General features: G+C 46.2%; 76 non-coding genes across 76 annotated transcripts; 55 read left to right on the top strand and 21 right to left on the bottom strand.

The window, feature by feature from the left end:
• The first annotated feature begins 1959 nt into the window (after window positions 1-1959).
• trnal-uag lies at window positions 1960-2042 on the top strand. Its single transcript has one exon. It is a non-coding gene; the product is annotated as a tRNA-Leu (tRNA).
• A 96-nt stretch (window positions 2043-2138) lies between these two features.
• On the top strand, window positions 2139-2221 carry trnal-aag. Its single transcript has one exon. It is a non-coding gene; the product is annotated as a tRNA-Leu (tRNA).
• Window positions 2222-2315: 94 nt separating this feature from the next.
• Window positions 2316-2398, top strand: trnal-uag. Its single transcript has one exon. It is a non-coding gene; the product is annotated as a tRNA-Leu (tRNA).
• Window positions 2399-2494: 96 nt separating this feature from the next.
• Window positions 2495-2577, top strand: trnal-cag. Its single transcript has one exon. It is a non-coding gene; the product is annotated as a tRNA-Leu (tRNA).
• A 96-nt stretch (window positions 2578-2673) lies between these two features.
• On the top strand, window positions 2674-2756 carry trnal-aag. The gene has a single exon. It is a non-coding gene; the product is annotated as a tRNA-Leu (tRNA).
• A 96-nt stretch (window positions 2757-2852) lies between these two features.
• Window positions 2853-2935, top strand: trnal-cag. The gene has a single exon. It is a non-coding gene; the product is annotated as a tRNA-Leu (tRNA).
• An 86-nt stretch (window positions 2936-3021) lies between these two features.
• Window positions 3022-3104, top strand: trnal-cag. The gene has a single exon. It is a non-coding gene; the product is annotated as a tRNA-Leu (tRNA).
• Window positions 3105-3197: 93 nt separating this feature from the next.
• Window positions 3198-3280, top strand: trnal-aag. The gene has a single exon. It is a non-coding gene; the product is annotated as a tRNA-Leu (tRNA).
• Window positions 3281-3374: 94 nt separating this feature from the next.
• trnal-cag lies at window positions 3375-3457 on the top strand. The gene has a single exon. It is a non-coding gene; the product is annotated as a tRNA-Leu (tRNA).
• Window positions 3458-3553: 96 nt separating this feature from the next.
• On the top strand, window positions 3554-3636 carry trnal-aag. Its single transcript has one exon. It is a non-coding gene; the product is annotated as a tRNA-Leu (tRNA).
• A 96-nt stretch (window positions 3637-3732) lies between these two features.
• On the top strand, window positions 3733-3815 carry trnal-aag. Its single transcript has one exon. It is a non-coding gene; the product is annotated as a tRNA-Leu (tRNA).
• A 96-nt stretch (window positions 3816-3911) lies between these two features.
• On the top strand, window positions 3912-3994 carry trnal-cag. Its single transcript has one exon. It is a non-coding gene; the product is annotated as a tRNA-Leu (tRNA).
• Window positions 3995-4090: 96 nt separating this feature from the next.
• Window positions 4091-4173, top strand: trnal-aag. The gene has a single exon. It is a non-coding gene; the product is annotated as a tRNA-Leu (tRNA).
• Window positions 4174-4269: 96 nt separating this feature from the next.
• trnal-aag lies at window positions 4270-4352 on the top strand. The gene has a single exon. It is a non-coding gene; the product is annotated as a tRNA-Leu (tRNA).
• Window positions 4353-4448: 96 nt separating this feature from the next.
• trnal-cag lies at window positions 4449-4531 on the top strand. Its single transcript has one exon. It is a non-coding gene; the product is annotated as a tRNA-Leu (tRNA).
• A 96-nt stretch (window positions 4532-4627) lies between these two features.
• On the top strand, window positions 4628-4710 carry trnal-cag. Its single transcript has one exon. It is a non-coding gene; the product is annotated as a tRNA-Leu (tRNA).
• A 96-nt stretch (window positions 4711-4806) lies between these two features.
• trnal-aag lies at window positions 4807-4889 on the top strand. Its single transcript has one exon. It is a non-coding gene; the product is annotated as a tRNA-Leu (tRNA).
• Window positions 4890-4985: 96 nt separating this feature from the next.
• On the top strand, window positions 4986-5068 carry trnal-aag. The gene has a single exon. It is a non-coding gene; the product is annotated as a tRNA-Leu (tRNA).
• Window positions 5069-5164: 96 nt separating this feature from the next.
• Window positions 5165-5247, top strand: trnal-cag. Its single transcript has one exon. It is a non-coding gene; the product is annotated as a tRNA-Leu (tRNA).
• A 96-nt stretch (window positions 5248-5343) lies between these two features.
• On the top strand, window positions 5344-5426 carry trnal-aag. Its single transcript has one exon. It is a non-coding gene; the product is annotated as a tRNA-Leu (tRNA).
• Window positions 5427-5522: 96 nt separating this feature from the next.
• Window positions 5523-5605, top strand: trnal-aag. The gene has a single exon. It is a non-coding gene; the product is annotated as a tRNA-Leu (tRNA).
• Window positions 5606-5701: 96 nt separating this feature from the next.
• On the top strand, window positions 5702-5784 carry trnal-aag. Its single transcript has one exon. It is a non-coding gene; the product is annotated as a tRNA-Leu (tRNA).
• A 96-nt stretch (window positions 5785-5880) lies between these two features.
• On the top strand, window positions 5881-5963 carry trnal-cag. Its single transcript has one exon. It is a non-coding gene; the product is annotated as a tRNA-Leu (tRNA).
• A 94-nt stretch (window positions 5964-6057) lies between these two features.
• trnal-aag lies at window positions 6058-6140 on the top strand. Its single transcript has one exon. It is a non-coding gene; the product is annotated as a tRNA-Leu (tRNA).
• Window positions 6141-6236: 96 nt separating this feature from the next.
• trnal-cag lies at window positions 6237-6319 on the top strand. Its single transcript has one exon. It is a non-coding gene; the product is annotated as a tRNA-Leu (tRNA).
• Window positions 6320-6412: 93 nt separating this feature from the next.
• Window positions 6413-6495, top strand: trnal-aag. Its single transcript has one exon. It is a non-coding gene; the product is annotated as a tRNA-Leu (tRNA).
• Window positions 6496-6591: 96 nt separating this feature from the next.
• On the top strand, window positions 6592-6674 carry trnal-aag. Its single transcript has one exon. It is a non-coding gene; the product is annotated as a tRNA-Leu (tRNA).
• A 96-nt stretch (window positions 6675-6770) lies between these two features.
• Window positions 6771-6853, top strand: trnal-aag. Its single transcript has one exon. It is a non-coding gene; the product is annotated as a tRNA-Leu (tRNA).
• A 96-nt stretch (window positions 6854-6949) lies between these two features.
• On the top strand, window positions 6950-7032 carry trnal-cag. Its single transcript has one exon. It is a non-coding gene; the product is annotated as a tRNA-Leu (tRNA).
• Window positions 7033-7128: 96 nt separating this feature from the next.
• On the top strand, window positions 7129-7211 carry trnal-aag. Its single transcript has one exon. It is a non-coding gene; the product is annotated as a tRNA-Leu (tRNA).
• Window positions 7212-7307: 96 nt separating this feature from the next.
• Window positions 7308-7390, top strand: trnal-cag. The gene has a single exon. It is a non-coding gene; the product is annotated as a tRNA-Leu (tRNA).
• Window positions 7391-7483: 93 nt separating this feature from the next.
• trnal-aag lies at window positions 7484-7566 on the top strand. Its single transcript has one exon. It is a non-coding gene; the product is annotated as a tRNA-Leu (tRNA).
• A 96-nt stretch (window positions 7567-7662) lies between these two features.
• trnal-aag lies at window positions 7663-7745 on the top strand. The gene has a single exon. It is a non-coding gene; the product is annotated as a tRNA-Leu (tRNA).
• Window positions 7746-7841: 96 nt separating this feature from the next.
• On the top strand, window positions 7842-7924 carry trnal-aag. The gene has a single exon. It is a non-coding gene; the product is annotated as a tRNA-Leu (tRNA).
• A 96-nt stretch (window positions 7925-8020) lies between these two features.
• On the top strand, window positions 8021-8103 carry trnal-cag. Its single transcript has one exon. It is a non-coding gene; the product is annotated as a tRNA-Leu (tRNA).
• Window positions 8104-8199: 96 nt separating this feature from the next.
• On the top strand, window positions 8200-8282 carry trnal-aag. The gene has a single exon. It is a non-coding gene; the product is annotated as a tRNA-Leu (tRNA).
• A 96-nt stretch (window positions 8283-8378) lies between these two features.
• On the top strand, window positions 8379-8461 carry trnal-cag. The gene has a single exon. It is a non-coding gene; the product is annotated as a tRNA-Leu (tRNA).
• Window positions 8462-8555: 94 nt separating this feature from the next.
• trnal-cag lies at window positions 8556-8638 on the top strand. Its single transcript has one exon. It is a non-coding gene; the product is annotated as a tRNA-Leu (tRNA).
• A 96-nt stretch (window positions 8639-8734) lies between these two features.
• Window positions 8735-8817, top strand: trnal-cag. The gene has a single exon. It is a non-coding gene; the product is annotated as a tRNA-Leu (tRNA).
• Window positions 8818-8910: 93 nt separating this feature from the next.
• Window positions 8911-8993, top strand: trnal-aag. Its single transcript has one exon. It is a non-coding gene; the product is annotated as a tRNA-Leu (tRNA).
• A 96-nt stretch (window positions 8994-9089) lies between these two features.
• Window positions 9090-9172, top strand: trnal-aag. Its single transcript has one exon. It is a non-coding gene; the product is annotated as a tRNA-Leu (tRNA).
• A 96-nt stretch (window positions 9173-9268) lies between these two features.
• On the top strand, window positions 9269-9351 carry trnal-cag. The gene has a single exon. It is a non-coding gene; the product is annotated as a tRNA-Leu (tRNA).
• Window positions 9352-9447: 96 nt separating this feature from the next.
• Window positions 9448-9530, top strand: trnal-aag. The gene has a single exon. It is a non-coding gene; the product is annotated as a tRNA-Leu (tRNA).
• Window positions 9531-9626: 96 nt separating this feature from the next.
• Window positions 9627-9709, top strand: trnal-cag. The gene has a single exon. It is a non-coding gene; the product is annotated as a tRNA-Leu (tRNA).
• Window positions 9710-9802: 93 nt separating this feature from the next.
• On the top strand, window positions 9803-9885 carry trnal-aag. The gene has a single exon. It is a non-coding gene; the product is annotated as a tRNA-Leu (tRNA).
• A 96-nt stretch (window positions 9886-9981) lies between these two features.
• Window positions 9982-10064, top strand: trnal-cag. The gene has a single exon. It is a non-coding gene; the product is annotated as a tRNA-Leu (tRNA).
• A 96-nt stretch (window positions 10065-10160) lies between these two features.
• Window positions 10161-10243, top strand: trnal-cag. Its single transcript has one exon. It is a non-coding gene; the product is annotated as a tRNA-Leu (tRNA).
• Window positions 10244-10339: 96 nt separating this feature from the next.
• trnal-aag lies at window positions 10340-10422 on the top strand. The gene has a single exon. It is a non-coding gene; the product is annotated as a tRNA-Leu (tRNA).
• Window positions 10423-10518: 96 nt separating this feature from the next.
• trnal-aag lies at window positions 10519-10601 on the top strand. Its single transcript has one exon. It is a non-coding gene; the product is annotated as a tRNA-Leu (tRNA).
• A 272-nt stretch (window positions 10602-10873) lies between these two features.
• On the top strand, window positions 10874-10956 carry trnal-uag. Its single transcript has one exon. It is a non-coding gene; the product is annotated as a tRNA-Leu (tRNA).
• A 1208-nt stretch (window positions 10957-12164) lies between these two features.
• trnal-cag lies at window positions 12165-12247 on the bottom strand. Its single transcript has one exon. It is a non-coding gene; the product is annotated as a tRNA-Leu (tRNA).
• A 2127-nt stretch (window positions 12248-14374) lies between these two features.
• Window positions 14375-14457, top strand: trnal-aag. The gene has a single exon. It is a non-coding gene; the product is annotated as a tRNA-Leu (tRNA).
• Window positions 14458-14550: 93 nt separating this feature from the next.
• On the top strand, window positions 14551-14633 carry trnal-aag. The gene has a single exon. It is a non-coding gene; the product is annotated as a tRNA-Leu (tRNA).
• A 90-nt stretch (window positions 14634-14723) lies between these two features.
• Window positions 14724-14806, top strand: trnal-caa. Its single transcript has one exon. It is a non-coding gene; the product is annotated as a tRNA-Leu (tRNA).
• A 96-nt stretch (window positions 14807-14902) lies between these two features.
• trnal-aag lies at window positions 14903-14985 on the top strand. The gene has a single exon. It is a non-coding gene; the product is annotated as a tRNA-Leu (tRNA).
• A 96-nt stretch (window positions 14986-15081) lies between these two features.
• On the top strand, window positions 15082-15164 carry trnal-aag. Its single transcript has one exon. It is a non-coding gene; the product is annotated as a tRNA-Leu (tRNA).
• A 1465-nt stretch (window positions 15165-16629) lies between these two features.
• On the bottom strand, window positions 16630-16712 carry trnal-cag. The gene has a single exon. It is a non-coding gene; the product is annotated as a tRNA-Leu (tRNA).
• A 93-nt stretch (window positions 16713-16805) lies between these two features.
• On the bottom strand, window positions 16806-16888 carry trnal-aag. The gene has a single exon. It is a non-coding gene; the product is annotated as a tRNA-Leu (tRNA).
• A 93-nt stretch (window positions 16889-16981) lies between these two features.
• On the bottom strand, window positions 16982-17064 carry trnal-aag. The gene has a single exon. It is a non-coding gene; the product is annotated as a tRNA-Leu (tRNA).
• Window positions 17065-17330: 266 nt separating this feature from the next.
• trnal-uag lies at window positions 17331-17413 on the bottom strand. The gene has a single exon. It is a non-coding gene; the product is annotated as a tRNA-Leu (tRNA).
• A 96-nt stretch (window positions 17414-17509) lies between these two features.
• Window positions 17510-17592, bottom strand: trnal-aag. Its single transcript has one exon. It is a non-coding gene; the product is annotated as a tRNA-Leu (tRNA).
• Window positions 17593-17685: 93 nt separating this feature from the next.
• trnal-aag lies at window positions 17686-17768 on the bottom strand. The gene has a single exon. It is a non-coding gene; the product is annotated as a tRNA-Leu (tRNA).
• Window positions 17769-17861: 93 nt separating this feature from the next.
• Window positions 17862-17944, bottom strand: trnal-cag. The gene has a single exon. It is a non-coding gene; the product is annotated as a tRNA-Leu (tRNA).
• An 89-nt stretch (window positions 17945-18033) lies between these two features.
• Window positions 18034-18116, bottom strand: trnal-aag. The gene has a single exon. It is a non-coding gene; the product is annotated as a tRNA-Leu (tRNA).
• A 262-nt stretch (window positions 18117-18378) lies between these two features.
• trnal-uag lies at window positions 18379-18461 on the bottom strand. The gene has a single exon. It is a non-coding gene; the product is annotated as a tRNA-Leu (tRNA).
• A 96-nt stretch (window positions 18462-18557) lies between these two features.
• Window positions 18558-18640, bottom strand: trnal-aag. The gene has a single exon. It is a non-coding gene; the product is annotated as a tRNA-Leu (tRNA).
• A 93-nt stretch (window positions 18641-18733) lies between these two features.
• Window positions 18734-18816, bottom strand: trnal-cag. The gene has a single exon. It is a non-coding gene; the product is annotated as a tRNA-Leu (tRNA).
• A 93-nt stretch (window positions 18817-18909) lies between these two features.
• On the bottom strand, window positions 18910-18992 carry trnal-aag. The gene has a single exon. It is a non-coding gene; the product is annotated as a tRNA-Leu (tRNA).
• A 193-nt stretch (window positions 18993-19185) lies between these two features.
• On the bottom strand, window positions 19186-19268 carry trnal-cag. Its single transcript has one exon. It is a non-coding gene; the product is annotated as a tRNA-Leu (tRNA).
• Window positions 19269-19356: 88 nt separating this feature from the next.
• trnal-cag lies at window positions 19357-19439 on the bottom strand. The gene has a single exon. It is a non-coding gene; the product is annotated as a tRNA-Leu (tRNA).
• A 266-nt stretch (window positions 19440-19705) lies between these two features.
• trnal-cag lies at window positions 19706-19788 on the bottom strand. Its single transcript has one exon. It is a non-coding gene; the product is annotated as a tRNA-Leu (tRNA).
• A 96-nt stretch (window positions 19789-19884) lies between these two features.
• On the bottom strand, window positions 19885-19967 carry trnal-aag. The gene has a single exon. It is a non-coding gene; the product is annotated as a tRNA-Leu (tRNA).
• Window positions 19968-20336: 369 nt separating this feature from the next.
• On the bottom strand, window positions 20337-20419 carry trnal-cag. Its single transcript has one exon. It is a non-coding gene; the product is annotated as a tRNA-Leu (tRNA).
• Window positions 20420-20509: 90 nt separating this feature from the next.
• trnal-cag lies at window positions 20510-20592 on the bottom strand. The gene has a single exon. It is a non-coding gene; the product is annotated as a tRNA-Leu (tRNA).
• Window positions 20593-20856: 264 nt separating this feature from the next.
• On the bottom strand, window positions 20857-20939 carry trnal-cag. Its single transcript has one exon. It is a non-coding gene; the product is annotated as a tRNA-Leu (tRNA).
• Window positions 20940-21035: 96 nt separating this feature from the next.
• Window positions 21036-21118, bottom strand: trnal-cag. The gene has a single exon. It is a non-coding gene; the product is annotated as a tRNA-Leu (tRNA).
• Window positions 21119-21123: the final 5 nt, after the last annotated feature.

Here is a 21123-nt window from a genome sequence, read left to right as displayed (position 1 = left end):
GATTGACAGTTGATGAGTGTACAAAAACCCAGCATGGATGGATGAAGATAAATTTAACTGGCACAAAGAGTACAATAAAAAAAAGTCTGTTGTAGAATACAATAATACATTAATATACAGTATGTAATTAATAAAAGTTTTACATTTGACTTCTCATTGATTGTTCATAAACATGTTCTCTTTGTATTTACATAATCTTAAATTGAAAAAAATAAAATAAATATATATAGACTGTGCAAAATATAACTATATAAACTGTGCAAAAATATGCTGCTACTTGACAATTTTCCCAGCAATGACATTGTAAACCTGTACAACATGTAAACAATTGTCCCATATTCACATTGAGAAAAAACAGAAGGACAGCTGTCAAAACTTATTTGAAACATTTGTTTCAATGAAGGTCAAAATTGAAACAGAGGCTAATCTTCTATATTTGGGTTCACATTTTTATATCTTCTCCAGAGGAGTAGTGCCACACCATGCAGTCATGAGGCTCATTGCAAGCCACCCGTGCACCCGTGTGTGTATATAACAAGATGTCAGCTGTTGTTTTGCACTGCCCATGACTGTCTCTTCATGGTTTGGCTCAACTACTCGAGGAATTACTTCATATCTGCCCCGCTGCTATCAGGTGTAAATGCCATTGATAAGTGAATTCTCTCCAGTATACACAACGAGTGTCTGTACTGTGTCTATGTTGTGGAACCGTGGTCAGGAATGATATCAAAGGTTTAAAAATATCAGTCACATGTGCAAATGCTCAAAAAATAAACAGCTGTTTTGTTTGGAGTGAGTCCTCAATGTCAAGGTCAGAGAAGACCTGTGCATAGAGGATCATCAAAGTTTGAACAATTGTTTTCTGGGTGTTTGTTGTTTGCCCTTTTTCATCCATTCACAGATAGAAAACAATAGGAATTGAAATGACCTGTTCTCGAGCCAAATTGTTGCCATGTAAAACTTTATTAAATTCTCCTAAACTCAGCCATAAGTAACAATTTAACATTCTTAAATGTCATACAAGTGTAAAACTATGTCAAAACTGAGGGAGAATAAATTATGTACTCACTTATATATATATAAAATAAAAAATCTATATATGAAAGAAAACATGCTTTTTGTTTTGAAAGACAAAGTAAAGCAATAACGTTTTTTTCCAAACATCAATTTCTAATATAGACAAGGTTCACCGTTAGTTTTGCGTATAATTTGACAAGTGTATAGATTTGTTATGTTAACTTGTGACATTTGACAAATTCTAAGACATTTTCTGACACATTTTGGTTGTATAGTATGGACATCATCACATATTTCCTTTGTTTTCATTTCTACAATGGCATAACATAAAAGTCAAAGAAAATGATAAAACACTAGTATTTAGACATCGTGCAAAAGTCTCACTGAATATGGTTTAACTTCAAAGATCTAATAAAGCAAAATTCTTCCCATATCCTCCCGTATTTTCTGACTTTTAGGCTCGAGTTTTAAGGGTCTCTCTGTACCCATAAATTTGTAAACCTGATCTGTTCAGTGAACGATTCGTTCTTTTTTCAGTTCATATGAATTCAACCAGTAGGTGTCAGTAATGCCCATTGAAGCTGGTGCCATCTCGCCGTAAAACAAAGCGAAGAACAAACTGACGTAACTTCCTGTTCACGAACGAGTCGTGAATTGCATTTCCCGTTCACCAACGAACGTCTCCCTCCTGGCGTGAACTATGTAAGCCAGAATGTAGATTTACGATTGGCCAAGGAAAGAAAGAACCACTCACTGAAACACCACTTCTTTTATGCGCGTTTTCTCCAAGCTGCGTTAAGGTCGCAGTCTCCCCTGGAGACGTGGGTTCGAATCCCACTTCTGACAAAGTTCTTTTACTGAAGAATCAATGAGGATCCTCACTTTGTGATCGTTGAGAATCACACACCTGACGAATGTAGTAACTAAAGATGAATCTTATGTGTCAGGATGGCCGAGCGGTCTAAGGCGCTGCGTTTAGGTCGCAGTCTCCACTGGAGGCGTGGGTTCGAATCCCACTTCTGACAAAGTTGTTTTACTGAAGAATCTATGAGAATCCTTAGCTTGTGATCATTGAGAATCACACACCCGATGAATTTAGTAACTAGACTACCTGCCCATGTGTCAGGATGGCCGAGCGGTCTAAGGCGCTGCGTTAAGGTCGCAGTCTCTCCTGGAGACGTTGGTTCGAATCCCACTTCTGACAAAGTTCTTTTACTGAAGAATCAATGAGGATCCTCACTGTGATCGTTGAGAATCACACACCTGATGAATGTAGTAACTAAAGATGAATCTTATGTGTCAGGATGGCCGAGCGGTCTAAGGCGCTGCGTTTAGGTCGCAGTCTCCACTGGAGGCGTGAGTTCGAATCCCACTTCTGACAAAGTTGTTTTACTGAAGAATCTATGAGAATCCTTAGCTTGTGATCATTGAGAATCACACACCCGATGAATTTAGTAACTAGACTACCTACCCATATGTCAGGATGGCCGAGCGGTCTAAGGCGCTGCGTTCAGGTCGCAGTCTCCACTGGAGGCGTGAGTTCGAATCCCACTTCTGACAAAGTTGTTTTACTGAAGAATCTATGAGAATCCTTAGCTTGTGATCATTGAGAATCACACACCCGATGAATTTAGTAACTAGACTACCTGCCCATGTGTCAGGATGGCCGAGCGGTCTAAGGCGCTGCGTTAAGGTCGCAGTCTCTCTTGGAGACGTGGGTTCGAATCCCACTTCTGACAAACTTCTTTTACTGAAGAATCAATGAGGATCCTCACTTTGTGATCGTTGAGAATCACACACCTGACGAATGTAGTAACTAAAGATGAATCTTATGTGTCAGGATGGCCGAGCGGTCTAAGGCGCTGCGTTCAGGTCGCAGTCTCCACTGGAGGCGTGGGTTTGAATCTCACTTCTGACAAAGTTGTTTTACTGAAGAATCCTTAGCTTGTGATCATTGAGAATCACACACCCGATGAATTTAGTAACTAGACTACCTGCCCATGTGTCAGGATGGCCGAGCGGTCTAAGGCGCTGCGTTCAGGTCGCAGTCTCCACTGGAGGCGTGAGTTCGAATCCCACTTCTGACAAAGTTGTTTTACTGAAGAATCTATGAGAATCCTTAGCTTATCATTGAGAATCACACACCCGATGAATTTAGTAACTAGACTACCTGCCCATGTGTCAGGATGGCCGAGCGGTCTAAGGCGCTGCGTTAAGGTCGCAGTCTCCCCTGGAGACGTGGGTTCGAATCCCACTTCTGACAAAGTTCTTTTACTGAAGAATCAATGAGGATCCTCACTGCGATCGTTGAGAATCACACACCTGATGAATGTAGTAACTAAAGATGAATCTTATGTGTCAGGATGGCCGAGCGGTCTAAGGCGCTGCGTTCAGGTCGCAGTCTCCACTGGAGGCGTGGGTTCGAATCCCACTTCTGACAAAGTTGTTTTACTGAAGAATCTATGAGAATCCTTAGCTTTTGATCATTGAGAATCACACACCCGATGAATTTAGTAACTAGACTACCTACCCATGTGTCAGGATGGCCGAGCGGTCTAAGGCGCTGCGTTAAGGTCGCAGTCTCTCCTGGAGACGTGGGTTCGAATCCCACTTCTGACAATGTTCTTTTACTGAAGAATCAATGAGGATCCTCACTTTGTGATCGTTGAGAATCACACACCTGATGAATGTAGTAACTAAAGATGAATCTTATGTGTCAGGATGGCCGAGCGGTCTAAGGCGCTGCGTTAAGGTCGCAGTCTCCACTGGAGACGTGGGTTCGAATCCCACTTCTGACAAAGTTCTTTTACTGAAGAATCAATGAGGATCCTCACTTTGTGATCGTTGAGAATCACACACCTGATGAATGTAGTAACTAAAGATGAATCTTATGTGTCAGGATGGCCGAGCGGTCTAAGGCGCTGCGTTCAGGTCGCAGTCTCCACTGGAGGCGTGAGTTCGAATCCCACTTCTGACAAAGTTGTTTTACTGAAGAATCTATGAGAATCCTTAGCTTGTGATCATTGAGAATCACACACCCGATGAATTTAGTAACTAGACTACCTGCCCATGTGTCAGGATGGCCGAGCGGTCTAAGGCGCTGCGTTAAGGTCGCAGTCTCTCCTGGAGACGTGGGTTCGAATCCCACTTCTGACAAAGTTGTTTTACTGAAGAATCTATGAGAATCCTTAGCTTGTGATCATTGAGAATCACACACCCGATGAATTTAGTAACTAGACTAGCTGCCCATGTGTCAGGATGGCCGAGCGGTCTAAGGCGCTGCGTTAAGGTCGCAGTCTCTCTTGGAGACGTGGGTTCGAATCCCACTTCTGACAAAGTTCTTTTACTGAAGAATCAATGAGGATCCTCACTTTGTGATCGTTGAGAATCACACGCCTGACGAATGTAGTAACTAAAGATGAATCTTATGTGTCAGGATGGCCGAGCGGTCTAAGGCGCTGCGTTCAGGTCGCAGTCTCCACTGGAGACGTGGGTTCGAATCCCACTTCTGACAAAGTTCTTTTACTGAAGAATCAATGAGGATCCTCACTTTGTGATCGTTGAGAATCACACACCTGATGAATGTAGTAACTAAAGATGAATCTTATGTGTCAGGATGGCCGAGCGGTCTAAGGCGCTGCGTTCAGGTCGCAGTCTCCACTGGAGGCGTGAGTTCGAATCCCACTTCTGACAAAGTAGTTTTACTGAAGAATCTATGAGAATCCTTAGCTTGTGATCATTGAGAATCACACACCCGATGAATTTAGTAACTAGACTACCTACCCATGTGTCAGGATGGCCGAGCGGTCTAAGGCGCTGCGTTAAGGTCGCAGTCTCTCCTGGAGACGTGGGTTCGAATCCCACTTCTGACAATGTTCTTTTACTGAAGAATCAATGAGGATCCTCACTTTGTGATCGTTGAGAATCACACACCTGATGAATGTAGTAACTAAAGATGAATCTTATGTGTCAGGATGGCCGAGCGGTCTAAGGCGCTGCGTTAAGGTCGCAGTCTCCACTGGAGACGTGGGTTCGAATCCCACTTCTGACAAAGTTCTTTTACTGAAGAATCAATGAGGATCCTCACTTTGTGATCGTTGAGAATCACACACCTGATGAATGTAATAACTAAAGATGAATCTTATGTGTCAGGATGGCCGAGCGGTCTAAGGCGCTGCGTTCAGGTCGCAGTCTCCACTGGAGGCGTGAGTTCGAATCCCACTTCTGACAAAGTTGTTTTACTGAAGAATCTATGAGAATCCTTAGCTTGTGATCATTGAGAATCACACACCCGATGAATTTAGTAACTAGACTACCTGCCCATGTGTCAGGATGGCCGAGCGGTCTAAGGCGCTGCGTTAAGGTCGCAGTCTCCCCTGGAGACGTGGGTTCGAATCCCACTTCTGACAAAGTTCTTTTACTGAAGAATCTATGAGAATCCTTAGCTTGTGATCATTGAGAATCACACACCCGATGAATTTAGTAACTAGACTACCTGCCCATGTGTCAGGATGGCCGAGCGGTCTAAGGCGCTGCGTTAAGGTCGCAGTCTCTCTTGGAGACGTGGGTTCGAATCCCACTTCTGACAAAGTTGTTTTACTGAAGAATGTATGAGAATCCTTAGCTTGTGATCATTGAGAATCACACACCCGATGAATTTAGTAACTAGACTAGCTGCCCACGTGTCAGGATGGCCGAGCGGTCTAAGGCGCTGCGTTAAGGTCGCAGTCTCTCTTGGAGACGTGGGTTCGAATCCCACTTCTGACAAAGTTCTTTTACTGAAGAATCAATGAGGATCCTCACTTTGTGATCGTTGAGAATCACACGCCTGACGAATGTAGTAACTAAAGATGAATCTTATGTGTCAGGATGGCCGAGCGGTCTAAGGCGCTGCGTTCAGGTCGCAGTCTCCACTGGAGGCGTGGGTTCGAATCCCACTTCTGACAAAGTTGTTTTACTGAAGAATCTATGAGAATCCTTAGCTTGATCATTGAGAATCACACACCCGATGAATTTAGTAACTAGACTACCTGCCCATGTGTCAGGATGGCCGAGCGGTCTAAGGCGCTGCGTTAAGGTTGCAGTCTCCCCTGGAGACGTAGGTTCGAATCCCACTTCTGACAAAGTTCTTTTACTGAAGAATCAATGAGGATCCTCACTTTGTGATCGTTGAGAATCACACATCTGATGAATGTAGTAACTAAAGATGAATCCTATGTGTCAGGATGGCCGAGCGGTCTAAGGCGCTGCGTTCAGGTCGCAGTCTCCACTGGAGGCGTGAGTTCGAATCCCACTTCTGACAAAGTTGTTTTACTGAAGAATCTATGAGAATCCTTAGTTTATCATTGAGAATCACACACCCGATGAATTTAGTAACTAGACTACCTGCCCATGTGTCAGGATGGCCGAGCGGTCTAAGGCGCTGCGTTAAGGTCGCAGTCTCCCCTGGAGACGTGGGTTCGAATCCCACTTCTGACAAAGTTCTTTTACTGAAGAATCTATGAGAATCCTTAGCTTGTGATCATTGAGAATCACACACCCGATGAATTTAGTAACTAGACTACCTGCCCATGTGTCAGGATGGCCGAGCGGTCTAAGGCGCTGCGTTAAGGTCGCAGTCTCTCTTGGAGACGTGGGTTCGAATCCCACTTCTGACAAAGTTGTTTTACTGAAGAATCTATGAGAATCCTTAGCTTGTGATCATTGAGAATCACACACCCGATGAATTTAGTAACTAGACTAGCTGCCCATGTGTCAGGATGGCCGAGCGGTCTAAGGCGCTGCGTTAAGGTCGCAGTCTCTCTTGGAGACGTGGGTTCGAATCCCACTTCTGACAAAGTTCTTTTACTGAAGAATCAATGAGGATCCTCACTTTGTGATCGTTGAGAATCACACGCCTGACGAATGTAGTAACTAAAGATGAATCTTATGTGTCAGGATGGCCGAGCGGTCTAAGGCGCTGCGTTCAGGTCGCAGTCTCCACTGGAGGCGTGGGTTCGAATCCCACTTCTGACAAAGTTGTTTTACTGAAGAATCTATGAGAATCCTTAGCTTGTGATCATTGAGAATCACACACCCGATGAATTTAGTAACTAGACTACCTGCCCATGTGTCAGGATGGCCGAGCGGTCTAAGGCGCTGCGTTAAGGTTGCAGTCTCCCCTGGAGACGTAGGTTCGAATCCCACTTCTGACAAAGTTCTTTTACTGAAGAATCAATGAGGATCCTCACTTTGTGATCGTTGAGAATCACACATCTGATGAATGTAGTAACTAAAGATGAATCCTATGTGTCAGGATGGCCGAGCGGTCTAAGGCGCTGCGTTCAGGTCGCAGTCTCCACTGGAGGCGTGAGTTCGAATCCCGCTTCTGACAAAGTTGTTTTACTGAAGAATCTATGAGAATCCTTAGTTTATCATTGAGAATCACACACCCGATGAATTTAGTAACTAGACTACCTGCCCATGTGTCAGGATGGCCGAGCGGTCTAAGGCGCTGCGTTAAGGTCGCAGTCTCCCCTGGAGACGTGGGTTCGAATCCCACTTCTGACAAAGTTCTTTTACTGAAGAATCTATGAGAATCCTTAGCTTGTGATCATTGAGAATCACACACCCGATGACTTTAGTAACTAGACTACCTGCCCATGTGTCAGGATGGCCGAGCGGTCTAAGGCGCTGCGTTAAGGTCGCAGTCTCTCTTGGAGACGTGGGTTCGAATCCCACTTCTGACAAAGTTGTTTTACTGAAGAATCTATGAGAATCCTTAGCTTGTGATCATTGAGAATCACACACCCGATGAATTTAGTAACTAGACTAGCTGCCCATGTGTCAGGATGGCCGAGCGGTCTAAGGCGCTGCGTTAAGGTCGCAGTCTCTCTTGGAGACGTGGGTTCGAATCCCACTTCTGACAAAGTTCTTTTACTGAAGAATCAATGAGGATCCTCACTTTGTGATCGTTGAGAATCACACGCCTGACGAATGTAGTAACTAAAGATGAATCTTATGTGTCAGGATGGCCGAGCGGTCTAAGGCGCTGCGTTCAGGTCGCAGTCTCCACTGGAGGCGTGGGTTCGAATCCCACTTCTGACAAAGTTGTTTTACTGAAGAATCTATGAGAATCCTTAGCTTGTGATCATTGAGAATCACACACCCGATGAATTTAGTAACTAGACTAGCTGCCCATGTGTCAGGATGGCCGAGCGGTCTAAGGCGCTGCGTTAAGGTCGCAGTCTCTCTTGGAGACGTGGGTTCGAATCCCACTTCTGACAAAGTTCTTTTACTGAAGAATCAATGAGGATCCTCACTTTGTGATCGTTGAGAATCACACACCTGACGAATGTAGTAACTAAAGATGAATCTTATGTGTCAGGATGGCCGAGCGGTCTAAGGCGCTGCGTTCAGGTCGCAGTCTCCACTGGAGGCGTGGGTTCGAATCCCACTTCTGACAAAGTTGTTTTACTGAAGAATCTATGAGAATCCTTAGCTTGATCATTGAGAATCACACACCCGATGAATTTAGTAACTAGACTACCTGCCCATGTGTCAGGATGGCCGAGCGGTCTAAGGCGCTGCGTTCAGGTCGCAGTCTCCCCTGGAGACGTGGGTTCGAATCCCACTTCTGACAAAGTTCTTTTACTGAAGAATCAATGAGGATCCTCACTTTGTGATCGTTGAGAATCACACACCTGATGAATGTAGTAACTAAAGATGAATCCTATGTGTCAGGATGGCCGAGCGGTCTAAGGCGCTGCGTTCAGGTCGCAGTCTCCACTGGAGGCGTGAGTTCGAATCCCACTTCTGACAAAGTTGTTTTACTGAAGAATCTATGAGAATCCTTAGCTTATCATTGAGAATCACACACCCGATGAATTTAGTAACTAGACTACCTGCCCATGTGTCAGGATGGCCGAGCGGTCTAAGGCGCTGCGTTAAGGTCGCAGTCTCCCCTGGAGATGTGGGTTCGAATCCCACTTCTGACAAAGGTCTTTTACTGAAGAATCAATGAGGATCCTCACTTTGCGATCGTTGAGAATCACACACCTGATGAATGTAGTAACTAAAGATGAATCTTATGTGTCAGGATGGCCGAGCGGTCTAAGGCGCTGCGTTAAGGTCGCAGTCTCCACTGGAGACGTCGGTTCGAATCCCACTTCTGACAAAGTTGTTTTACTGAAGAATCTATGAGAATCCTTAGCTTGTGATCATTGAGAATCACACACCCGATGAATTTAGTAACGAGACTACCTGCCCATGTGTCAGGATGGCCGAGCGGTCTAAGGCGCTGCGTTCAGGTCGCAGTCTCCACTGGAGGCGTGGGTTCGAATCCCACTTCTGACAAAGTTGTTTTACTGAAGAATCTATGAGAATCCTTAGCTTGTGATCATTGAGAATCACACACCCGATGAATTTAGTAACTAGACTAGCTGCCCATGTGTCAGGATGGCCGAGCGGTCTAAGGCGCTGCGTTAAGGTCGCAGTCTCCCCTGGAGACGTGGTTTCGAATCCCACTTCTGACAAAGTTCTTTTACTGAAGAATCAATGAGGATCATCACTTTGTGATCGTTGAGAATCACACACCTGATGAATGTAGTAACTAAAGATGAATCTTATGTGTCAGGATGGCCGAGCGGTCTAAGGCGCTGCGTTCAGGTCGCAGTCTCCACTGGAGGCGTGAGTTCGAATCCCACTTCTGACAAAGTTGTTTTACTGAAGAATCTATGAGAATCCTTAGCTTATCATTGAGAATCACACACCCGATGAATTTAGTAACTAGACTACCTGCACATGTGTCAGGATGGCCGAGCGGTCTAAGGCGCTGCGTTAAGGTCGCAGTCTCTCCTGGAGACGTGGGTTCGAATCCCACTTCTGACAAAGTTCTTTTACTGAAGAATCAATGAGGATCCTCACTTTGTGATCGTTGAGAATCACACACCTGACGAATGTAGTAACTAAAGATGAATCTTATGTGTCAGGATGGCCGAGCGGTCTAAGGCGCTGCGTTCAGGTCGCAGTCTCCACTGGAGGCGTGGGTTCGAATCCCACTTCTGACAAAGTTGTTTTACTGAAGAATCTATGAGAATCCTTAGCTTGTGATCATTGAGAATCACACACCCGATGAATTTAGTAACTAGACTAGCTGCCCATGTGTCAGGATGGCCGAGCGGTCTAAGGCGCTGCGTTCAGGTCGCAGTCTCCACTGGAGGCGTGGGTTCGAATCCCACTTCTGACAAAGTTGTTTTACTGAAGAATCTATGAGAATCCTTAGCTTGTGATCATTGAGAATCACACACCCGATGAATTTAGTAACTAGACTACATGCCCATGTGTCAGGATGGCCGAGCGGTCTAAGGCGCTGCGTTAAGGTCGCAGTCTCCCCTGGAGACGTGGGTTCGAATCCCACTTCTGACAAAGTTCTTTTACTGAAGAATCAATGAGGATCCTCACTTTGTGATCGTTGAGAATCACACACCTGATGAATGTAGTAACTAAAGATGAATCTTATGTGTCAGGATGGCCGAGCGGTCTAAGGCGCTGCGTTAAGGTCGCAGTCTCCACTGGAGACGTGGGTTCGAATCCCACTTCTGACAAAGTTTTTTACTGAAGAATAAATGAGAATCCTCAGTTTGTGATCGTTGAGAATCACACACCTGATGAATGTGGTAACTAAAGATGAATTTTTTGTGTCAGGATGGCCGAGCAGTCTAAGGTGCTGTGTTTAGGTCGCAGTCTCCACTGGATGCTTGGGTTCGAATCCCACTTCTGACAATGGTCTTTTACTGAAGAATCAATTAATAATCCTGAGTTTGTCGCTGAGAATCACACACCCGATGAATGTGGTATCTAAAGATGAATCTTACGTGTCAGGATGGCCGAGCGGTCTAAGGTGCTGTGTTTAGGTCGCAGTCTCCACTGGAGGCGTGGGTTCGAATCCTACTTCTGACAATGGTATTTTACTGAAGAATCAATGAGAATCCTTAGAGCGTTGAGAATCGAAAATGTAAAGATACATTTTGTGAGGGCGAGGGCGGGTGGGGCACTCTTCACTTTCAGTTAAGCTTTGGCCATGATTTTTCCCTAATAAACTGGCCTGTTATTAGGTACACCTGACAATGGTGGTGTACCTAATGGTGTGTCCAAGCGATGTCACAAATCAACCAGCCAATCAGAAAGTGGGGGTGAGGGTGGGTGTGGCACTTTTCACTTAAACCAGGGGTGTCGACCTCCAGTCCTCGAGGGGCCACGTTCCAATATGTATTCCAAGTTACCCTCGTTAAGTGCACCTGCGTGAAAAGTTTTTGGTCACTTTCACGTTCTGCAGGAGCTAAAACTTTTCACGTAGGTGCACTTAACGAGGGAATCACACAGACACTACATTAGGTACACCGCCATTTTCAAGTGTACCTAATAACAGGCCACTTTATTAGGGAAATATCATGGTCAAAGGTCACAGGTGTCAAGCTCTAGTCCTCGGGGCCGCGTTCCAATATGTTTTCCAAGTTACCCTCATTAAGTGCACCTGCGTGAAAAGTTTTTGGTCACTTTCACGTTCTGCAGGAGCTAAAACTTTTCACGCAGGTGCACTTAACGAGGGAATCACACGGGCATTCCATTAGGTACACCGCCATTTTCAAGTGTACCTAATAACAGGCCACTTTATTAGGGAAATATCATGGTCAAAGGTCACAAGTGTCAAGCTCTAGTCCTCAGGGCCGCATTCCAACATGTTTTCCAAGATCACTGTTTGCTGTTTGATATTTCCCTAATAAAGTGGCCTGTTATTAGGTACACTTGAAAATGGCGGTGTACCAAATGGAGTATCCATGTGATTCCCTCGTTAAGCGCACCTGCGTGAAAAGTTTTTGGTCACTTTCACGTTCTGCAGGAGCTAAAACTTTTCACGCAGCTGCACTTAACGAGGGAATGACGGACACTCCATTAGGTACACCGCCATTTTCAAGTGTACCTAATAACAGGCCACTTTATTAGGGAAATATCATGGTCAAACGTCACAGGTGTCAAGCTCTAGTCCTCGGGGCCGCATTCCAATATGTGACACATGAGATTCAACTTTAGTTACCACATTCATCGAGTGTGTGATCCTCAACGATCACAAACTGAGGATTCTCATTGATTCTTCAGCAAAATTACTTTGTCAGAAGTGGGATTCGAACCCACGCCTCCAATGGAGACTGCGACCTGAACACAGCGCCTAAGACCACTCGGCCTTCCTGACACATGAAATTCATCTTTAGGTACTACATTCATCGAGTGTGTGATTCTCAACGCTGAAACTCAAATTCTCATTGATTCTTCAGTAAAAGAACTTTGTCAGAAGTGGGATTTGAACCTATGCCTCCAGGGGACATTGCTACTTTAACGCAGCGCTTTAGACCGCTCGGCCATCCTAACACATCAGCAGATACACTAGTTACTAAATTCATCGGGTGTGTGATTCTCAACGATCACAAACTGAGGATTCTCATTGATTCTTCAGTAAAAGAACTTTGTCAGAAGTGGGATTCGAACCCACGTCTCCAGGGGAGACTGCTACCTTAACGCAGTGCCTTAGACCGCTTGGCCATGCTGACACATGAGCATACAAATTCATCGGGTGTGTCTCCAGGGGAGACTGCGACATTAACGCAGCGCCTTAGACCGCTCGGCCATCCTGGCACATGAGCAGGTACTCTAGTTACTAAATTCATCGGGTGTGTGATTCTCATCGATCAAAAACTGAGGATTCTCATTGATTCTTCAGTAAAAGACCATTGTCAGAAATGGGATTTGAACCCACGCCTCTAGGGGAGACTGCGACCTTAACGCAGCGCCTTAGACCGCTCGGCCATCTAAACATAGCCTGCCTCAAACCTCCCGACTGGATTACCGCGTTCAGAGGGATCACCAATATGGTACAGAACTGATGGCAGGCTCTTCAACCTTAACAGGTTCAAAGCCAAAACCAAGATCAGAACCACCACGGTCGTGGAGCTCCAGTATGCAGACGATAATGCCATTGCAGCACACTCTGCAGAATACCTCCAGGGCATCCTGAACTCCTTCGCTAAGGCATACAGAGCCCTGGGTCTGACCGTGAACATCAAGAAGACCCAGGTGCTACATCAACCCCCACCCAACCAGCCATCTACTCCGCCCATCATAAATGTGGACAACACTGCACTTGAATATGTTCACCACTTCCCCTACCTCGGCTCTCTTCTCTCCTCCAAAGCGGACATTGACTCTGAGGTCAACCATCGCCTGAGCTGTGCCAGTGGAGCGTATGCCAGACTCCGGAAAAGAGTCTTTGAAGACAGAGACCTCCGGGTTGACACCAAGCTCCTGGTTTACAAAGCTGTGGTTCTCCCCACCTTACTTTATGGGGCAGAATCATGGACAACCTACAGCAGGCACCTAAGAGTTCTTGAACAACACCACCAGAGAACCTTGAGGAAAATACTCAGGATCAACTGGGAGGACAGACGCACAAACATCAGCGTTCTGGAGGAAGCCACGATACCGAGCATCACCACCTTAATAATGCAGCACCAACTCCGATGGACAGGACATCTCATCCGCATGGCTGACACCCGCCTCCCCAAACAGATGTTATACTCCCAGCTGGAGAGAGGTCCGCGAGCCCCGGGCGGGCAAAAGAAACGTTTTAAGGACAACCTCAAGACCAATCTCAAGAAATTCCAAATAACATCTCGGGACTGGGAGCGCATCGCCTTGAACAGGAACTGCTGGAGGGCAGCGGTGCAAGAAGGTGCAGCACATCACGAAAACGAACTCCGCCGTGTCGCAGAAACCAAACGACAACTCCGAAAGGAAAGGCAAAAACAGGCTCCAGCACGACCACAACCCACCACAACTTTCCCCTGCCCACACTGCACAAAAATATGTGGATCCCGGATCGGCCTCTACGCCCACCTGCGGACCCACAAGTAGACGGCCCTGAGAAGAAGACAGTCATACTCGTCTCGAGTGACCGCCGATGATGATGATGATGATGATTCTCAGCGATCACAAACTCAGGATTATCATTGATTTTTCCCACTTCTGACTATGGTCTTTTACTGAAGAATCAATGATAATCCTGAGTTTGTGATACTGAAGAGAATGAGAATCCTTAGTGATCGTTGAGAATCACACACCTGATGAATGTAGTAACTAAAGTTGAATCTCATGTGTCAGGATGGCCGAGCGGTCTAAGGCGCTGCGTTCAGGTCCCAGTCTCCACTGGGTTCAAATCCCACTACTGACAAAGTTGTTTTACTGAAGAATCTATCAGAATCCTTAGCTTGGTATCATTGAGAATCACACACCCGATGAATTTAGTAACTAGACTACCTGCTCATGTGTCAGGATGGCCGAGCGGTCTAAGGCGCTGCGTTAAGGTCGCAGTCTCCACTGGAGACGTGGGTTCGAATCCCACTTCTGACAAAGTCTTTTACTGAAGAATAAATGAGAATCCTGTTTGTGATCGCTGAGAATCACACACCCGATGAATGTGGTATGTAAAGATGAATCTTATGTGTCAGGATGGCCGAGCGCTCTAAGGCGCTGCGTTAAGGTCGCAGTCTCCACTGGAGGCGTGGGTTCGAATCCCACTTCTGACAAAGTTGTTTTACTGAAGAATCAATGAGAATCCTTTGATCGTTGAGAATCACACACCTGATGAATGCAGTAACTAAAGTTGAATCTCATGTGTCAGGATGGCCGAGCTGTCTAAGGCGCTGCGTTCAAGTCGCAGGCTCCACAGGAGGCGTGGGTTCGAATCCCACTTCCGGTAAAGTTGTTATACTGAAGAATCAATGAGAATCCTGATTTTGTGATCGCTGATAATCACACACCCGATGAATTCAGTAACTAGAGAACCTGCTGATGTGTCAGGATGGCCGAGCGGTCTAAGGCGCTGCGTTAAGGTCGCAGTCTCCCCTGGAGGCGTGGGTTCAAATCCCACTTCTGACAATGGTCTTTTACTGAAGAATCAATGAGAATCCTGAGTTTGAGAGCGCTGAGAATCACACACCCGATGAATTTAGTAACTAGCATGTCTGCTCATGTGTCAGGATGGCCGAGCGGTCTAAGGTGCTGCGTTAAGGTTGCAGTCTCCCCTGGAGGCGTGGGTTCGAATCCCACTTCTGATAATGATCTTTTACTGAAGAATCAATGAGAATCCTGAGTTTGTGATCGCTGAGAATCACACACCCGATGAATGTAAAGATAAATTTTGTGGGGGTGAGGGCGGGTGTGGCACTTTTCACTTTCAGTTAAGCTTTGGCCATGATTTTTCCCTAATAAACTGGCCTGTTATTAGATACACCTGACAATGGTGGTGTGTCCAAGCGATGTCACAAATCAACCAGCCAATCAGAAAGTGGGGGTGAGGGTGGGTGTGGCACTTTTCACTTAAACCAGGGGTGTCGACCTCCAGTCCTCGAGGGGCCACGTTCCAATATGTATTCCAAGTTACCCTCGTTAAGTGCACCTGCGTGAAAAGTTTTTGGTCACTTTCACGTTCTGCAGGAGCTAAAACTTTTCACGCAGGTGCACTTAACGAGGGAATCACACGGGCATTCCATTAGGTACACCGCCATTTTCAAGTGTACCTAATAACAGGCCACTTTACTAGGGAAATATCATGGTCAAAGGTCACAAGTGTCACGCTCTAGTCCTCGGGGCCGCATTCCAACATGTTTTCCAAGATCACTGTTTGCTGTTTGATATTTCCCTAATAAAGTGGCCTGTTATTAGGTACACTTGAAAATGGCGGTGTACCAAATGGAGTATCCATGTGATTCCCTCGTTAAGCGCACCTGCGTGAAAAGTTTTTGGTCACTTTCACGTTCTGTAGGAGCTAAAACTTTTCACGCAGGTGCACTTAACGAGGGAATCACACGGACACTCCATTAGGTACACCACCATTTTCAGGTGTGCCTAATAACAGGCCACTTTATTAGGGAAATATCATGGTCAAAGGTCACGGGTGTCAAGTTCTAGTCCTCGGGGCCGCATTCCAACATGTTTTCCAAGATCACTGTTTGCTGTTTGATATTTCCCTAATAAAATGGCCTATTAGGTACACTTGAAAATGGCGGTGTACCCAATGGAGTGTCCGTGTGATTCCCTCGTTAAGTGCACCTGCGTGAAAAGTTTTTGGTCACTTTCACGTTCTGCAGGAGCTAAAACTTTTCACGCAGCTGCACTTAACGAGGGAATGACGGACACTCCATTAGGTACACCGCCATTTTCAAGTGTACCTAATAACAGGCCACTTTATTAGGGAAATATCATGGTCAAAGGTCACAGGTGTCAAGCTCTAGTCCTCGGGGCCGCATTCCAATATGTGACGCATGAGATTCAACTTTAGTTACCACATTCATCGAGTGTGTGATTCTCAACGATCACAAACTGAGGATTCTCATTGATTCTTCAGTAAAAGAACTTTGTCAGAAGTGGAATTTGAACCCAGGGGAGACTGCGACCTTAACGCAACGCCTTAGACCGCTCGGCCATGCTGACACATGAGCAGACACGCTAGTTACTAAATTCATCGGGTGTGTGATTCTCAACAATCTAAGGATTCTCATTGATTCTTCAGCAAAATTACTTTGTCAGAAGTGGGATTCGAACCCACGCCTCCAATGGAGACTACGACCTGAACACAGCGCCTTAGACCACTCGGCCTTCCTGACACCTAAAATTCAACTTTAGTTACTACATTCATCGAGTGTGTGATTCTTAACGCAGAAACTCATATTCTCATTGATTCTTCAGTAAAAGAACTTTGTCAGAAGTGGGATTCGAACCCACGTCTCCAGGGGAGACTGCGACCTTAACGCAGCGCCTTAGACCGCTCGGCCATCCTGACACATGAGATTCAACTTTAGTTACCACATTCATCAGGTGTGTGATTCTCAACCACAAACTAAGGATTCTCATTGATTCTTCAGTAAAATAACTTTGTCAGAAGTGGGATTTGAACCCACACCTCCAGGGGAGACTGCGACCTTAACGCAGTGCCTGCGACCGCTCGGCCATGCTGACACATGAGATTCAACTTTAGTTACCACATTCATCGAGTGTGTGATTCTCAACCACAAACGGTGGATTCTCATTGAGTCTTCAGTAAAAGAACTTTGTCAGAAGTGGGATTTGAACCCACGCCTCCAGGAGAGACCGACCTTAACGCAGCGCCTTAGACCGCTCGGCCATCCTGGCACATGAGCAGGTACTCTAGTTACTAAATTCATCGGGTGTGTGATTCTCAACACAATCTAAGGATTCTCATTGATTCGTCAGCAAAATTACTTTGTCAGAAGTGGGATTCGAACCCACGCCTCCGGTGGAGACTGCGACCTAAACGCAGCGCCTTAGACCGCTCGGCCATCCTGACACATCAGCAGATAAACTAGTTACTACATTCATCGGATGTGTGATTCTCAACGATCACAAACTGAGGATTCTCATTGATTCTTCAGTAAAAGAACTTTGTCAGAAGTGGGATTCGAACCCACGTCTCCAGGTGAGACTGCGACCTTAACGCAGCGCCTTAGACCGCTCGGCCACCCTGACCCATGAGATTCAACTTTAGTTACCACATTCATCAGGTGTGTGATTCTCAACCACAAACTAAGGATTCTCATTGATTCTTCAGTAAAAGAACTTTGTCAGAAGTGGGATTTGAACCCACACCTCCAGGGGAGACTGCGACCTTAACGCAGTGCCTTCGACCGCTCGGCCATGCTGACACATGAGGTTCAACTTTAGTTACCACATTCATCGAGTGTGTGATTCTCAACCACAAACGGTGGATTCTCATTGAGTCTTCAGTAAAAGAACTTTGTCAGAAGTGGGATTTGAACCCACGCCTCCAGTGGAGACTTCGACCTGAACGCAGCGCCTTAGACCGCTTGGCTACCCTGACCCATGAGATTCAACTTTAGTTACCACATTCATCAGGTGTGTGATTCTCAACCACTAAGGATTCTCATTGATTCTTCAGTAAAATAACTTTGTCTGAAGTGGGATTTGAACCCACACCTCCAGGGGAGACTGCGACCTTAACGCAGTGCCTTCGACCGCTCGGCCATGCTGACACATGAGATTCAACTTTAGTTACCACATTCATCGAGTGTGTGATTCTCAACCACAAACGGTGGATTCTCATTGAGTCTTCAGTAAAAGAACTTTGTCAGAAGTGGGATTTGAACCCACGCCTCCAGGAGAGACCGACCTTAACACAGCGCCTTAGACCGCTCGGCCATCCTGGCACATGAGCAGGTACTCTAGTTACTAAATTCATCGGGTGTGTGATTCTCAACACTAAGGATTCTCATTGATTCGTCAGCAAAATTACTTTGTCAGAAGTGGGATTCGAACCCACGCCTCCGGTGGAGACTGCGACCTAAACGCAGCGCCTTAGACCGCTCGGCCATCCTGACACGTCAACAGATAAACTAGTTACTACATTCATCGGGTGTGTGATTCTCAACGATCACAAACTGAGGATTCTCATTGATTCTTCAGTAAAAGAACTTTGTCAGAAGTGGGATTCGAACCCACGTCTCCAGGTGAGACTGCGACCTTAACGCAGCGCCTTAGACCGCTCGGCCACCCTGACCCATGAGCTTCACCTTTAGTTACCACATTCATCAGGTGTGTGATTCTCAACCACAAACTAAGGATTCTCATTGATTCTTCAGTAAAAGAACTTTGTCAGAAGTGGGATTTGAACCCACGCCTCCAGTGGAGACTTCGACCTGAACGCAGCGCCTTAGACCGCTCGGCCACCCTGACCCATGAAATTCAACTTTAGTTACCACATTCATCAGGTGTGTGATTCTCAACCACAAACTAAGGATTCTCATTGATTCTTCAGTAAAAGAACTTTGTCAGAAGTGGGATTTGAACCCACACCTCCAGGGGAGACTGCGACCTTAACGCAGTGCCTTCGACCGCTCGGCCATGCTGACACATGAGCAGAAACGCTAGTTACTAAATTCATCGGGTGTGTCTCCAGGGGAGGCTGCAACCTTGACGCAGAGCCTTAGACCGCTCGGCCATCCCGGCACATGAGCAGGTACTCTAGTTACTAAATTCATCGGGTGTGTGATTCTCATCGATCACAAACTGAGGATTCTCATTGATTCTTCAGTAAAACAACTTTGTCAGAAGTGGGATTCGAACCCACGCCTCCAGTGGAGACTGCAACCTGAACGCAGCGCCTTAGACCGCTCGGCCATCCTGACACATGAGATTCAACTTTAGTTACTACATTCTTCAGGTGTGTGATTCTCAACGCTGAGGATCCTCATTTATTCTTCAGTAAAAGAACTTTGTCAGAAGTGGGATTCGAACCCACGCCTCCAGGGGAGACTGCAACCTGAACGCAGCGCCTTAGACCGCTCGGCCATCCTGACACATGAGATTCAACTTTAGTTACCACATTCATCAGGTGTGTGATTCTCAACGATCACTGAGGATCCTCATTGATTCTTCAGTAAAAGAACTTTGCCAGAAGTGGGATTCGAACCCACACCTCCAGTGGAGATTGCACCCTGAACACAGCGCTTTAGACTGCTCAAGCATCCTGACACATAAGGTTCAGCGTTAGTTACCACATTCATCGAGTGTGTGATTCTCAACGAAACTGCGGATTCTCATTGATTCTTCAGTAAAAGAACTTTGTCAGAAGTGGGATTCGAACCCACGCCTCCAGTGGAGACTGCGACCTGAACGCAGCGCCTTAGACCGCTCGGCCATCCTGACACATAAAACTTATATTTAGTCACCACACTCATCAGGTGTGTGATTCTCAACGATCCCAAAGTGAGGATTCTCATTGATTCTTCAGTAAAAGAACTTTGTAAGAAGTGGGATTCGAACCCACGCCTCCAGTGGAGACTTCGACCTTAACGCAGCGCCTTAGACCGCTCGGCCACCCTGACCCATGAGATTCAACTTTAGTTACCACATTCATCAGGTGTGTGATTCTCAACCACAAACAAAGGATTCTCATTGATTCTTCAGTAAAAGAACTTTGTCAGAAGTGGGATTTGAACCGACACCTCCAGGGGAGACTGCGACCTTAACGCAGTGCCTTCGACCGCTCGGCCATGCTGACACATGAGCAGACACGCTAGTTACTAAATTCATCGGGTGTGTCTCCAGGGGAGGCTGCAACCTTAACGCAGCGCCTTAGACCGCTCGGCCATCCCGGCACATGAGCAGGTACTCTAGTTACTAAATTCATCGGGTGTGTGATTCTCATCGATCACAAACTGAGGATTCTCATTGATTCTTCAGTAAAACAACTTTGTCAGAAGTGGGATTCGAACCCACGCCTCCAGTGGAGACTGCGACCTGAACGCAGCGCCTTAGACCGCTCGGCCATCCTGACACATGAGATTCAACTTTAGTTACTACATTCATCAGGTGTGTGATTCTCAACGCTGAGAGGATCCTCATTTATTCTTCAGTAAAACAACTTTGTCAGAAGTGGGATTCGAACCCACGCCTCCAGTGGAGACTGCGACCTGAACGCAGCGCCTTAGACCGCTCGGCCATCCTGACACATGAGATTCAGCTTTAGTTACCACATTCATCAGGTGTGTGATTCTCAACGATCACTGAGGATCCTCATTGATTCTTCAGTAAAAGAACTTTGCCAGAAGTGGGATTCGAACCCACACCTCCAGTGGAGATTGCATCCTGAACACAGCGCGTTACACTGCTCAAGCATCCTGACACATAAGGTTCAGCGTTAGTTACCACATTCATCGAGTGTGTGATTCTCAACGAAACTACGGATTCTCTGATTCTTCAGTAAAAGAACTTTGTCAGAAGTGGGATTCGAACCCACGCCTCCAGTGAAGACTGCGACCTGAACGCAGCGCCTTAGACCGCTCGGCCATCCTGACACATAAAACTTATATTTAGTTACCACACTCATCAGGTGTGTGATTCTCAACGATCCCAAAGTGAGGATTCTCATTGATTCTTCAGTAAAAAAACTTTGTCAGAAGTGGGATTCGAACCCACGCCTCCAGTGGAGACTTCGACCTGAACGCAGCGCCTTAGACCGCTCGGCCATCCTGACACATG

The sequence above is a fragment of the Syngnathus acus genome, chromosome 17, assembly GCF_901709675.1.
Source record: "Syngnathus acus chromosome 17, fSynAcu1.2, whole genome shotgun sequence".
NCBI lineage: Eukaryota > Metazoa > Chordata > Actinopteri > Syngnathiformes > Syngnathidae > Syngnathus > Syngnathus acus.
Note: the sequence above shows the minus strand (reverse complement) of the source record. Positions and strands in the feature narration are given on the sequence as shown.